This window comes from Tenrec ecaudatus, chromosome 4, assembly GCF_050624435.1.
Source record: "Tenrec ecaudatus isolate mTenEca1 chromosome 4, mTenEca1.hap1, whole genome shotgun sequence".
NCBI lineage: Eukaryota > Metazoa > Chordata > Mammalia > Afrosoricida > Tenrecidae > Tenrec > Tenrec ecaudatus.
This window is the reverse complement of record NC_134533.1, coordinates 104,100,995-104,112,989: the sequence shown is the minus strand read 5'-3', so window position 1 is coordinate 104,112,989 and position 11,995 is coordinate 104,100,995. Positions and strand designations below refer to the sequence as shown.

General features: G+C 42.9%; 2 pseudogenes; one reads left to right on the top strand and one right to left on the bottom strand.

The window, feature by feature from the left end:
- Nucleotides 1–9,127: 9,127 nt before the first annotated feature.
- LOC142447026 (nuclear transport factor 2 pseudogene) lies at nucleotides 9,128–9,443 on the top strand (annotated as a pseudogene).
- A 1,766-nt stretch (nucleotides 9,444–11,209) lies between these two features.
- On the bottom strand, nucleotides 11,210–11,630 carry LOC142445976 (proline-rich nuclear receptor coactivator 2-like; annotated as a pseudogene).
- Nucleotides 11,631–11,995: the final 365 nt, after the last annotated feature.

Below are 11,995 nucleotides of genomic sequence, written 5' to 3'. Positions count from 1 at the left end.
TGCTCTCCACGACGATGCTTCTTTTTCAAACAATCTATTCTGCCACTCTGTGGCTTTTTTTTTTTTAAAGCACATTTGTACATTCATTGCCATCATCATTCTCAAAACATTTGTTCTCCACTTAAGCCCCTGGCATCAGCTCCTCGTTTTTCCCCTCACTCTTTGTTCCCCTACCCTCATGAGCACTTGATAATTTATAAATTAATTTGTCATATCTTGCACTCTCTGACATCTCCCTTCACCCACTTTTCTGCTGTCCATCCTCCAGGGAGAAGGTTATATGTATATCTTTGTAATCGGTTTCCCCTTTCCACCCCACCCTCCCTCCACCCTCCCAGTATCGCCACTCACACCACTGGTCCTGAAGGGATCATCCGCCCTGGATTCATTTCCAATTCCTATCTGTACCAGTGTACATCCTCTGGTCTAGCCAGATTTGTAAGGTAGAATTGGGATCATGATAGTGGTGGGGGAGGAAACATTTAGGAACTAGAGAAAAGTTGTATGTTTCATCGTTGCTGCATTGCACCATGACTGGCTTGTCTCCTCCCCAAGACCCTTCTGTAAGGGGATGTCCTGTGGCCTACAAATGGGCTTTGGGTCTCCACTCCCCACTCCCCACCTCATTAAGTGATATGATTTTTGGTTCTGATGATGCCTGATACCTGATCCCTCCAGCACCTTGTGATCCCACAGGCTGGTGTGCATCTTCCATGTGGGTTTTGTTGCTTCTGAGCTAGATGGCCACTTGTTTACCTTCAAGCCTTTAAGATGCCATATGCCATATCTTTTGATAGCCATATCTTTTGATAGCCATATCTTTTGATAGCCAGGCATCATCAGCTTTCTTCACTACATTTGCGTATTCACCCATTTGTCTTCAGCGATCTTATCAGGGAGGCGAGCACACAATGATATGATTTTTTGTTCTTTGATGCCTAACAACTGATCCCTTCGGCACCTTGTGATCACCCAGGCTGGTATTCTTCTTCCATGTGGGCTTTGTTGCTCTGAGCTAGATGGCTGCTTGTTTACATTCAAGCCTTTAAGACCCCAGATGCTATAATTTTTGATAGCCAGGCATCATCAGCTTTCTTCATCACATTTGCTTATTCACCCACTTTGTCTTCATCAATTGTGTTGGGAAGGCGAGCATCATAGAATGTCAGCTTAATAGAACAAAGTATTCTGGCATTGAGGGAGTACTTGAGTGGAGGCCCAATGTCCATTTGCTATCTTAATAATAAACCTATAAACATATGCACATAGATTTATTTCCCCATCCCCATATATAAATATATTTACATATGTATTTGCCTTATTTAGACCTCTATAAAAGCCTTTGCCTCCTAGCTCTTTCCTCTCTTTCCTTTTCCATTCCTCCTGTCCCACTCTCATGTTCAGTCTTCATTTGGGTTTCAGCATTTCCTCTTGGTTACGCTACCCTTGATCACGCCCTACCAGGCCTCCTACACCCTCCTCACCACCGATTTGGATCACTTGTTCCCTTGTCCCTGGGTTTGTTAACACCACTACATTTCCTCCCTCCTCCCCTCCCCCATACCCCCCTGGAACGGTCAGTCCCATTTTTTTCTCCTCCAGATTGTTCATCCAGCCTATCTTATTTAGACAGACCTGCGGAGATACTACTATGCACAAAAATTAGAGCAAAACCAAGCAACAATATACAACAAAATAACAACAAACCAATGACCAAAAAACCTCCAAACAAAACACGATAAGAAAGAAAAGCTTGTAGTTAGTTCAAGGACTGTTTGTTGGCCTTTAGGAGTGTTTTCCAGTCCATTCTGTTGGGGCACCAAGCCCTGGCCCCAATGTCCACCTTCAGCATTTCCTGGGGACCTAGCTACTCAGTTCCTTTGCTGTTGTTGCACCCCCTTAGTGTTTTGCCTCGGTGTGGCGGGATCAGATTGGGCGCAATTCCCACACTGTGTCTCCATCGTTGTCCCTGTAGGGCTATGGTCAGTGCGGGACGTCATGTCTCATAGTGGGACTGGCCATGTGATCCTCTCTGTGGACTGGCTGCTCTAATCAGGAACATCATCCTCAAGGCCTGGTGGGCCAGGATGTGCTCCATCCTCTCCTCCTTCCCCTTCATTTGCTTCCATGTGCTCCGATCAGATATGTCCCTCTCCCAGATAAGCAGATTCACTGCTTTTTTTGAAATAAATTCCTCTGGGGGAAGGGCAGGTGTCTACACAATAGTTGGGATTGGGGCCGGCCCCTCAGACTTCTCCACTGATTCCCTAATCCACGCGGCATGTTGCATTCACATCTTGGAGCATTGGGTTGAAGTCTTGTCCCTCTTTCCTTGTGGAGATATAAACAATACCCTCCCTTTGGGTGGGTTACTGCCCTGTGCCCCCGCTACTCATTTCTTTTGTATTATTATTTTTTTCCTTTCCCCAACTCCTTGTTAGCTGGCTACCATATGTATCCCTGGATTTGGTCAGGTCCCTGCCATATTACCTTGTCCTAACCCTAGGAATGTTTGTATAGTAGCTTTTTCCCTATGCCCTTTTTGCATTTTTTTTAAAGCTTACCTCAGCGCACTCATGTAGTGCTTGTCCTTTTATGCTTGGCTTACTTCACTTAGCATGATCTCTTCCAGTTCTTTCCATGCAGCGATGTGCTTCATACATTCATCACTGCTTTTTAGCGATGTGTAGTACTCCATTGTATGCATGTATATACAACAGTTTTTTAATCTAATCGTCAGTTGATGGAAATTTGGGTTGTTTCCACTCCTTGCGATTTTGAAATGTGCCACAATGAACATTGGTTAATTTCTTGCCTCTTTGGGGTATATGCCCAGTAGGGGGATTGCTGGGTTGTATGGTAACTCAATTTCCATCTGTTTTAGTTATTGCCAGATCGACTTCCATAGTGGCTGTACATATTTACAGGTCCACCAGCAGTGGGTGAGAGTTCCTGTTTCCCCACAGCCCCTCCAGCATTTATTGTTTTCTGATGTTTTGAATTGGGCTATCTTTGAGGGTGTTAGGTGGTACCTCATTGTTGTTTTAATTTGAATTTCTCTTATGGCTAAAGATCGGGAACGTTTTCTCATAAATTTGTTGGCTGTTCGGATTTCTGCCCCTGTAAAACTTCTGTTCAGGTCTTTTGCCCACCTTCTCAGTGGGAAATTCATTTTTTTTTTTCTTTTTGGAAGCTAGCAGAGTATTGTAAATTTTAGTAATAAGTTCTTTGTCTGATGTGTCATTGCTAAAGATATTTTCCCAGTATGTGGACTCTCTTATTACTCTCTTGTTGAATTCTTTCAATGTACACAGGTGTTCTATCTTCATTATATCCCATTTGTCAATTTGTGCCTACTGTGTGTTTGTGTCCGTCCCTATTTCTGATAGCCTGTGTATTCCCTGTGCCAAAGTTCTCAAGTTGGTCCCAATTCTCTCATTGATAGCCCTAATAGTTTGGGGTTTAACCTCAAAATCTGTGATCCACCTTGAGTTTATTCTTGTGCATGGAGTGAGATAAGGGTCTTGCTTCATTTTTCTGCAGGCAAATATCCATTTTTTTTCCAGCGCCACTTGATAAAAAGGGCATCTGCTTCCCATTGGGTATTTTGGGGGCGCTTATCAAAGATCAGTTGTCTGTATGCTGATGATTTTATTTCTGGGTTTTCAGTTCTTTTACATTGGTCTGACTATCTGTCATTGTACCGATACCATGCGTTTTTGACAACTGTGGTTGTATATTATGTGGTAAAGTCAGGTAGAGCTCTCCCTCCCACTGTGTCCTTCTTCTTGAGGAGTTCTCTGTTAATTCTGGGCTTCTTCCCTCTGTATATGAAGTTGGTAATCAGTTTTTCCATTTCTTTGAAGAAAGATGAAGGTAATTGTATCGGGATTGCATTAAACTTATATAGTGCCTTTGGCAGAACTGACATCTTTACTATATTGAGTCTTCGAATCTACGAGCATGGGATATTCTTCCATTTATTGAGGTTGCTTTTGGCTTTTTGTAATAGTGTTCTGTAGTTTTCCCCATATAGAGCTTTTGTTCTTTTAGTCAGGTATAGCCCTAGATATTTTAATTTGTGTTTGGCTATTGTGAAGGGTACCACCATTTTTTAATTTCCTCTTCAGTGGTCTTATCCTATGTTCATAGAAGTCCGATGGACTTCTATTTGTTGATCTTGTATCCTGCCACTCTGCCAAACTCCTCTATTGCTTCCAGTACTCCCCTTGTGGAGCTTTTGGGATTTTCCATATATAAAATCATATCATCTGCAAATAATGATAGTTTCACCTTTTCCTTTCCTAGACGAATACCTTTGATGTCGTTTCTTTGACTAATTCTGTTAACTAAAACCTCCAGCACAATATTAAATAGGAGTGGGGACAAGGGGCATCCTTGTGTAGTCCCCTTTTTCACGGATTGTGTTAGTCTTTTCCCCATTGACTACCATGTTGGCTGTTGGTTTTTCATATATAGCTTGTATTGTCTTGAGGAATTTTCCTTCCATTTCTATCTTCTCAAGTGTCTTAAACAGGAATTGGTGTTGGATGTTGTCTAATGCTTTTTCTGCATTATCATGTGGTTCTTATACTTTTTCATGTCAATGTGGTGAATGATATTAATGGTCTTTTGTATGTTGAACCATCCCTGCACCCCTGGTCATGGTGAATCATTTGTTTTATATACATTTGTATTCTATTGGCCAGTATTTTGTTAAGGATTCTTGCATCGATGCTCATTAGGGATATTGGTCTGTAGCTCTCGATTCTTGTGGGATCCTTGCCTGGTTTTGTTATCAGAGTTATACTAGCTTCATAGAAGGAGTTTGGCAGTTTGCCATATTTTTCTATGTTCTGGAAGAGTTTGTGTAGGATTGGTGTTAGTTCTTTCTTAAATGCTTGGTGGAATTCTCCAGTGAAGCCATCTGGTCGAGGGGATTTTTTTGTTGGTAATCCCTTGATAACCTTGTCTATTTCTTCTGTTGCTATGGGTCTGTTGAGATTCTTTACATCCTTTGGGGACAGTCTAGGGAGGGATTGTTTTTCCAAGAATTTGTCCATGTCTTCAAAGTTGTTGAATTCATTGGAGTACAATCCTTCGTAGTATTGTGTAATGATCCTTTTGATTTTACTAGGGTCTGTTTTAATGTCCCCTTTTCATCCCTTATTCTTGCTATTGAAATTTCTTCCCTCCTTTCTTTGATTAGTTTTGCTAGCGGTCTGTCAATTCTGTTTATCCTTTCAAAGAACCAACTTTTAGCAGCATTAATTTTCCCCATAGTTTTCTCATTTTCCTTCTCCTGAATCTCAGTCCTGATTTTTATAATTTATTTTCTTTTGCTGTTAGTAGGATTATCCTGCTGACTCTCCTCTAGTTGTAAATTTTGTGCCAGCATATCAATCATGAGTCTCTCTTCCTTTCTCATGTATTGCTATGAAACGTCCTCTGATAAATGTCTTTCTGTGTCCCATAAGTTTTGGTACGTTGTCCTCTCATTCTCGTTTGTTTCTAGAAATTTTCTAATTTCATCTCTGATCTGTGCCAATATACATTCCTTTTGTACTAGAGAGTTATTCATCCTCCAATTGCTTGCTCTCCTTTTCTTTGTCTTCCTTTTGTTAATTTCAAGCCTTATGGCACAGTGGTCAGAGAGCGAAATCTGTATGATACCAATTTGCTTAAATTTATGTAGATTTGCCTCATGCGCCAGCATGTGGTCTATCTTCAAATATGGGCCATGCGGGCTTGAGAAGAATGTGATTTTTTTTTTTTTTTTTGGTATTTGGATGAAAAGCTCTGTAAATATCTATCAGGTCAAATTGTCTAATTGTAGTGTTTAGCTCTCTAGCCTCCTTGTTGAGTTTTTTTCCCCCTGTGATATATCATTCTCAGCAGTGTATTGAAGTCACCCACGAAAATTGTTGAGGCTGTGATTCCCCTCCCCCCCATCTTTTGGAGTGTTTGATTATATTCAGCAGATCTCTCATTCAGGCAATATATGTTTCAATGCTTAGTGGTTCTTTGTCTATCATTCCCTTGAGCATTATATAGTATCCCTTCTTATCCCTTTTTATGGTTTGTACTTTGAAATCAATTTTATCTGAGATTAGGATTGGAACCCCTGCTTTTATTGAATTGCTGTTTGATTGCTATGCCTTTCTCCAGTCTTTGGTTCTCAGCCTGTTTTTGTTTGTAGCCTTGAGATGTCTCCTGTAGGTAGCAGATTGTTGGGCAGATTGTTGGGTTGTGCTTTCTAAGACAGTCTGCTAGTCTACGTCTTTTAATGCCTGAGTTTAGGCCATTGGTATTCAGGGTTAGTATCTCCATCTGCAGACTCTGTGATGTCATCTTATACCTTTTGTGTTGGGTGTTTCCTTACCTTCCTTTCTCAGTGTGTTGTGCAAGTGTGTGTGTATCATTCTTGACCTCTTTCCATCCTTAAACCGATGCTATCTTGGGGTCTGTTTTCTCCTTGTCCTCTGGGTGAGGTTGTTCTATGTGTCGGGTCTCTTATTTATGCTTGGTGAGTGTTGTTCTTCTGCCCATACTGGGTCAGCAAGGCTCTTTTGTAGGGCTGGGTTTCTTCTAACGTATTCTTTGAATTTTTCCTTATCTGGGAAGACTCTTACTTCTCCATCTATCTTGATCGATAATTTGGCTGTGTAGAGTGTTACTGGGTTTGTGTCGTTTTCCTTCAATTTTTGGAATATGTCAACCCATTCTTTCCTCTTCTTCATAGTTTCTGATGATAGGTCTGAGCACATTCTTATTTTGGAAACTTTATATGTGATTGTTTGTTTTTTCTTAGCTGCTCTCATGATTTTCTCCTTTTCCTCAAAGTTAGATAGTTTAACTATTATGTGCCTTGGTGACTTCTTCTTGGGGTTCAATCTTGCTGGTGTTCTTTCATCCTCCTGAATGGTTGCCTGGTTTCATTCATTAGGGTGGGGAAGTTTTCCTCCAAGAATTCTCTCACTATTGTTGCAGATGATTTCTTTGTTGTGTCTTCCTCTGGTAATCCAATAATTCTAATGTTGTTCTTCTTAATAGCATCAGTCATAGCTCTTAGGCTTTCTTCAGTTTCTCTGATGATCTTATTAGATTTTTGTCCACGGTTGTTAAAGTCTGCTTGGCTGTCCTCCAAGTCACTGGTGTGGTTCTCTGCTTTCTCCAGTCGATTCTCGAGATCTTTGTGTCTGCTACTGTTTTTGTTATCTCCTTCCTAAGCTCTTGTATTTCCCTTTAGTATATAGACTGTATCTCTTATAACATTTCATCCCTTTTCTGTATTGTTTGCTTTATATCCTGTATGACTAGGCAGCATTCTGAAAATCTCTTTCTGTGGCAGCTCAATGTCTGCTTTCTATGCATGTCTTATGTTCAGGACATCTTCTGCCATTGCCTTTTGTTTCTTCCTTTTTTTCCTCCCATTGAGAGCATTGGGGTTGATGGCTGTTTGCATTGCTTTGTTTTAGAGGAGCCAGGTACCATTTTCCAGGGAGTTGAAGAGCACTGGCTCTCTCTGGGAGGCCTAGAGGGATGCTTCTTCGAACTGCCTACAGCTAATTTCACTATGGAATTAACCTACCATTTTATCCTCCTGTGGCTTCCCTCTCAGGGGAATGCCCCAGAAGGCTGGTGGGTTGCCTGATTTGGTGTTGCAGAGGTTGGACAGAAGTTCCTGCAGCAGCTTGGAACATGACAAGTGTTGGCCAAGCTGCCTTAGACCTTGTGAGGCATTAAGGTAGGCAGGAGGAAGTTCCCTCAGTCACGTGGGAAAACAGAGGAAAAATAATAACTCCCCCAGGCAGGAGTTCCCCAGTAAGAAGTTGGGCAGAGTATGCCCTGGTGGAGCTTGGCTGGGCTTTCCCTAGCCTTTATCTAGCTGCACAGGGTTAAGCTCACCTAGCTTGGTGTGGGGCAGGAGTAAATGCCCTAGGCTCAGGGGAGTGGTCTGGAGGTCAGAAGTGGAGTATGAGAGAACAGGAAAGAGACAAAGAAGGGGGAAAATTTACAAGTACACCCGCTGAGACTGCTGGGGTGGGGGAGGGTGGGGGAGGGAATAGAGAGTAGAGAGAGAAACAAAATTAACAATGTAGCTGAGCCCCAGTCCCTGTCCTTGGAGCTGCAAGGCTTTAGTCCCTGCCCTGAGGCAGGCTGTGGCAAACTGCGCCTGTGTTGAGATCCAGCCCCTGTGGGCTCCAAATGGTCCCAGCTCCAGCTGAGACAGTGGCAGTGTTAGATTGGGGAAAGGAATGCGAGCTCACCTTGGGCGCACGGAAGAATTACGACCAGTTGAGATGCAAACACCACAAAAGAAGTTTATTTGCTAGCTCGAGCTAGGGCTTCCTTCCCTCCACTGTCCAGCGCAGCGGGACCTAGTATCCAGAAAGGAATCAGCCCCAAGTTCTTTGTTCCCTGGGCTTTTATGGGGCCAGGGATGGGGGGCAGTCCAGTGTTGCTGTTCTTTAAATTTATTGGAGAAAACTTCTGGCATCAGCATTGTCCAGTGGTGGTTGGTGAGTAGTTCCGCGCGTATTCTCTTGACTGGTCAATTGGGGGTGGTGGTCGCTGCTCCCTACTGGTCAGTCTGGGACAGGTGATGCCTTCTCTGACAGAATTTCCTCAGTGTCCAGGAATCTGAATTTAGAGCTTAAGCCTGCCCCAGACTTTGGTTTTATAAAGCCTGTCATGGTGCTGGTGCTGGCAGTTGTAAACAAGGGCCCCACATTAGGGCTAAGATCAAACCCTAGCTGGCGGCCTCCACTGAGGCAATACAAAAGTCCCCAGCCCCTCAAAACCTTGTGGGTGTATGCCTACTTCTCTTTATGATGCTCCTTCTGCGATCCAGCAGTGTTGAATTTCCCTCTAAGCAACTCTCTTGGGTTGGTTTCTGTGGAGTCCCCCAGGTATGTGTTACTCAGTCACCATCTTCCCAGAAGTTGGGGCCTCATACTAGTCTTATCACAATCCATACATATATCCATTGTGCCAAGCACATTTGTACATATGCTACCATCATCATTGTGAAAACATTTACTTTCTGGACCACAGTGGTTGCCGCCGCTGCTGCTGCCATCCTGCCAGCCCCTTGGGTCTCCACAAGGCCGGGCAATGCCCCAGAATGGGAGGCAAACCGATTTGGGAATAGATTGGATCTAGTTTCATTCAGCATTACTACCAGTTATTTGATAACGACAGAACCCAACTGGGTGCAATTTATAGCTTTCTGTTCCAGAAAATTCAGCACATCATCACATCGCAGGACCATCATCCCACACCAGATAGCTGAATGCATCCTCAGCATGTTTGTGGGCCATCTGAAGGCCAATGAAAACCCCATCATGGCCTTTCACCAGATGTTCGTGCTAAAGAACATCAGTGATGCTTGGGTGTGCACCAACGACATGTTCAGGCTGGGTCTGCACAACTTTGGCTGACCTCATCCCAGCCAAGCACTCATGCTGTTTTCCCCTCCCTCCTCCTCCTTCTGATATTACTCACACTCTTGCAGATACTCCGACATCATACACCAGCCAGGCTGCAGTGGGAGGGGCGCAGTGCTCTGCTGCCACCCAGGTGCTATGCATGATCTTTGGACGCTAGTCACATCTGGCAGAAGTTTGTGTTGTACCAGCGCATGCCTTGGAAAGACTTAAGTAATGCAAAAAGTTGTTCTTTTTTTTTCTTAAAAAAAAATCTACTGACAAATTGCTCTAGTAACCCAACAAAGTGACAGAGAATGCAGCCACCTCACCACCCAGATATTGATTTGTTCAGATGTTTCAATGCCTCATTATACAATAAAACCACAACAATTTTCTTACCACCAACAAAACATTTGCTTTCTGCTTGAGCCCTTGGTATCAGCTCCTCATTTCCCCCCTCCTTTCCCGTAAACCCTTGATAATTTATAAATTATTATTATTTTTTCATGTCTTAAACTGTCCGACATCTCCCTTTACCCACTTTTCTGTTGTCCGTTCCCTAGGGAGGGGGGTTATATGTAGATCCTTGTAATCGGTTCCCCCTTTCTACCCCACCTTCGCTCCACCCTCCCGGTATTGCCACTCTCACCACTGGTCCTGAAGGGATCATCCGCTCTTGATTCCCTATGTTTCCAGGTCCTATCTGCACCAGTGTACATCCTCTGATCCAGCCAGACTTGTAAGGTAGAATTGGGATCATTTAAAAACTAGAGGAAAGTTGTATGTTTCTTTTGTTGCTAGACTGCACTCTGACTGACTCATCTCCTTCCCACAAATCTTCTTTAAGGGATGTCCAGTTAAGGGAAAACTTTTAAAAAACAAATTAGTGGAACCTTTAAAATTAGATAAAAACAGCCCATGGTCTTTCATTCAGGAAATTCATACTGAAATAGTCTATTTTTTTTAGCATAAAAGTCAACAAAACTTTATCCATGCCACAAGTTTATAACATTATCTTTACACAGCTCTTACTTTCCTAGGTACTTAAAACTCACATCTACAACCCTCCCTTGGCATCAAGCTTTGCAGGGATGGTTTCTTAGGTCAGATCACTATCAATAGCTCATGCAGTGCTGGAATACAAAAATGTATTTTGAAAGCTATTCAGCAATCACTCAATACTGTGTATAAAATGTTTTTGGTGCAACTGTTGGAAGACACCCAACTATTGGATTTTAAGAAACAGGGCTCTTGGTGTGTGCTGTGTCTCTTAAGTAAGGCACTAGTGCCCTTTCCACACTCACCATTGTATAATTACTAACATGCAACTATCCACTAAGAAAAATCCACATTTTCTTCTAGCAATACATCAAGTTGGCATATTACTGGTCCAGTGTTTCTAGAACATTAAACCTTCAAGATTTTCAACCCTACTTCATTTTTAATCTGATCCACTTGTTTTCAACAAGTAAATCTACTGATCCACGAATGATAAATTAGCATTTTCTCCAATAAAAAGTAGAAAAACTTGATTCATCACTTCCCCAGTCCAAACTGGAAGGGCTTCACTCTTAAGAGTTAAGTCAAATGAAAACATAATTATCAGGTAACTGTGGTCAGAAGTTGCACTGCTACAATCATTACACCACAGCGTGCATGTAAAACAAGTCTACTCATTTTCTAGTTTAGTTTTACACAAATAGATTAATTCGCTAGTGGATTTGTTTCAGACCCACTATTTGTTAAGAAGCGACTTAAATGTCAACATTAGTACTCAATTACACCTGTGCTTTAAGTAGAGTGTTCAGTTGAAATGCCATCGTTATCAGAAGGATTAATGGAATCAGGAGCCCAGTGGCTTGGTAGGTAGGGAGAACACTTGGGGACAGTGGCCCACTACATTTGTCTCCAGCATAGTTCCGATTCGTTTGAGACTTAAAAAGTCGGCTGGGGTTGATGAGCTAGAGTTCCGATTTTGATTATTTGGGAAATGTACCTTGTTCTATGCCACAGTTTGCATGCAGCTGCTGATGGAGGGTAGTCAGGCCCTTGTTCTTTGGTCTTATGCACAATCTTCATCTGGGACTTCTGATCCTCGATCTTCCACCAATTAAGCTGTTCTTGGTTCTTGCTAACATTTCTACACTGGGGGACAGCAGTGTTAACCCTCTCTCCATCACCCACCTTGGACTTCTTCATCACCTGTCAGACTGCTTTGCAGATTGCAGGATTTCCACTCCCTGTCCTCTTCCTTGTTGGCACACCTGGGACCAGAGGTATTGATTTCGGAGGAATCCTTTCCTTTGTCGGAATGCAGATGTTTTCATGGGCTGATCTGCTGAGTGCAGTCTGGGAGCTGAGGCTAACACCGGAGTCTCCTCAGCACACAAGCTTGAGCGAAGTCTTTGTGACGTTGGAGCTGGGAACTACGATGCCTCTCTCCCCTTCCAGGGAGAGATGAGGTTTAGAACCAACAAAGCCCACAAGCACAGACAAAGTAGCTAGTGACCACCGCAGTGCCTACGGTCTGGCCCATTCTTTCAGCTTCTACCCTGGTTCGAGTC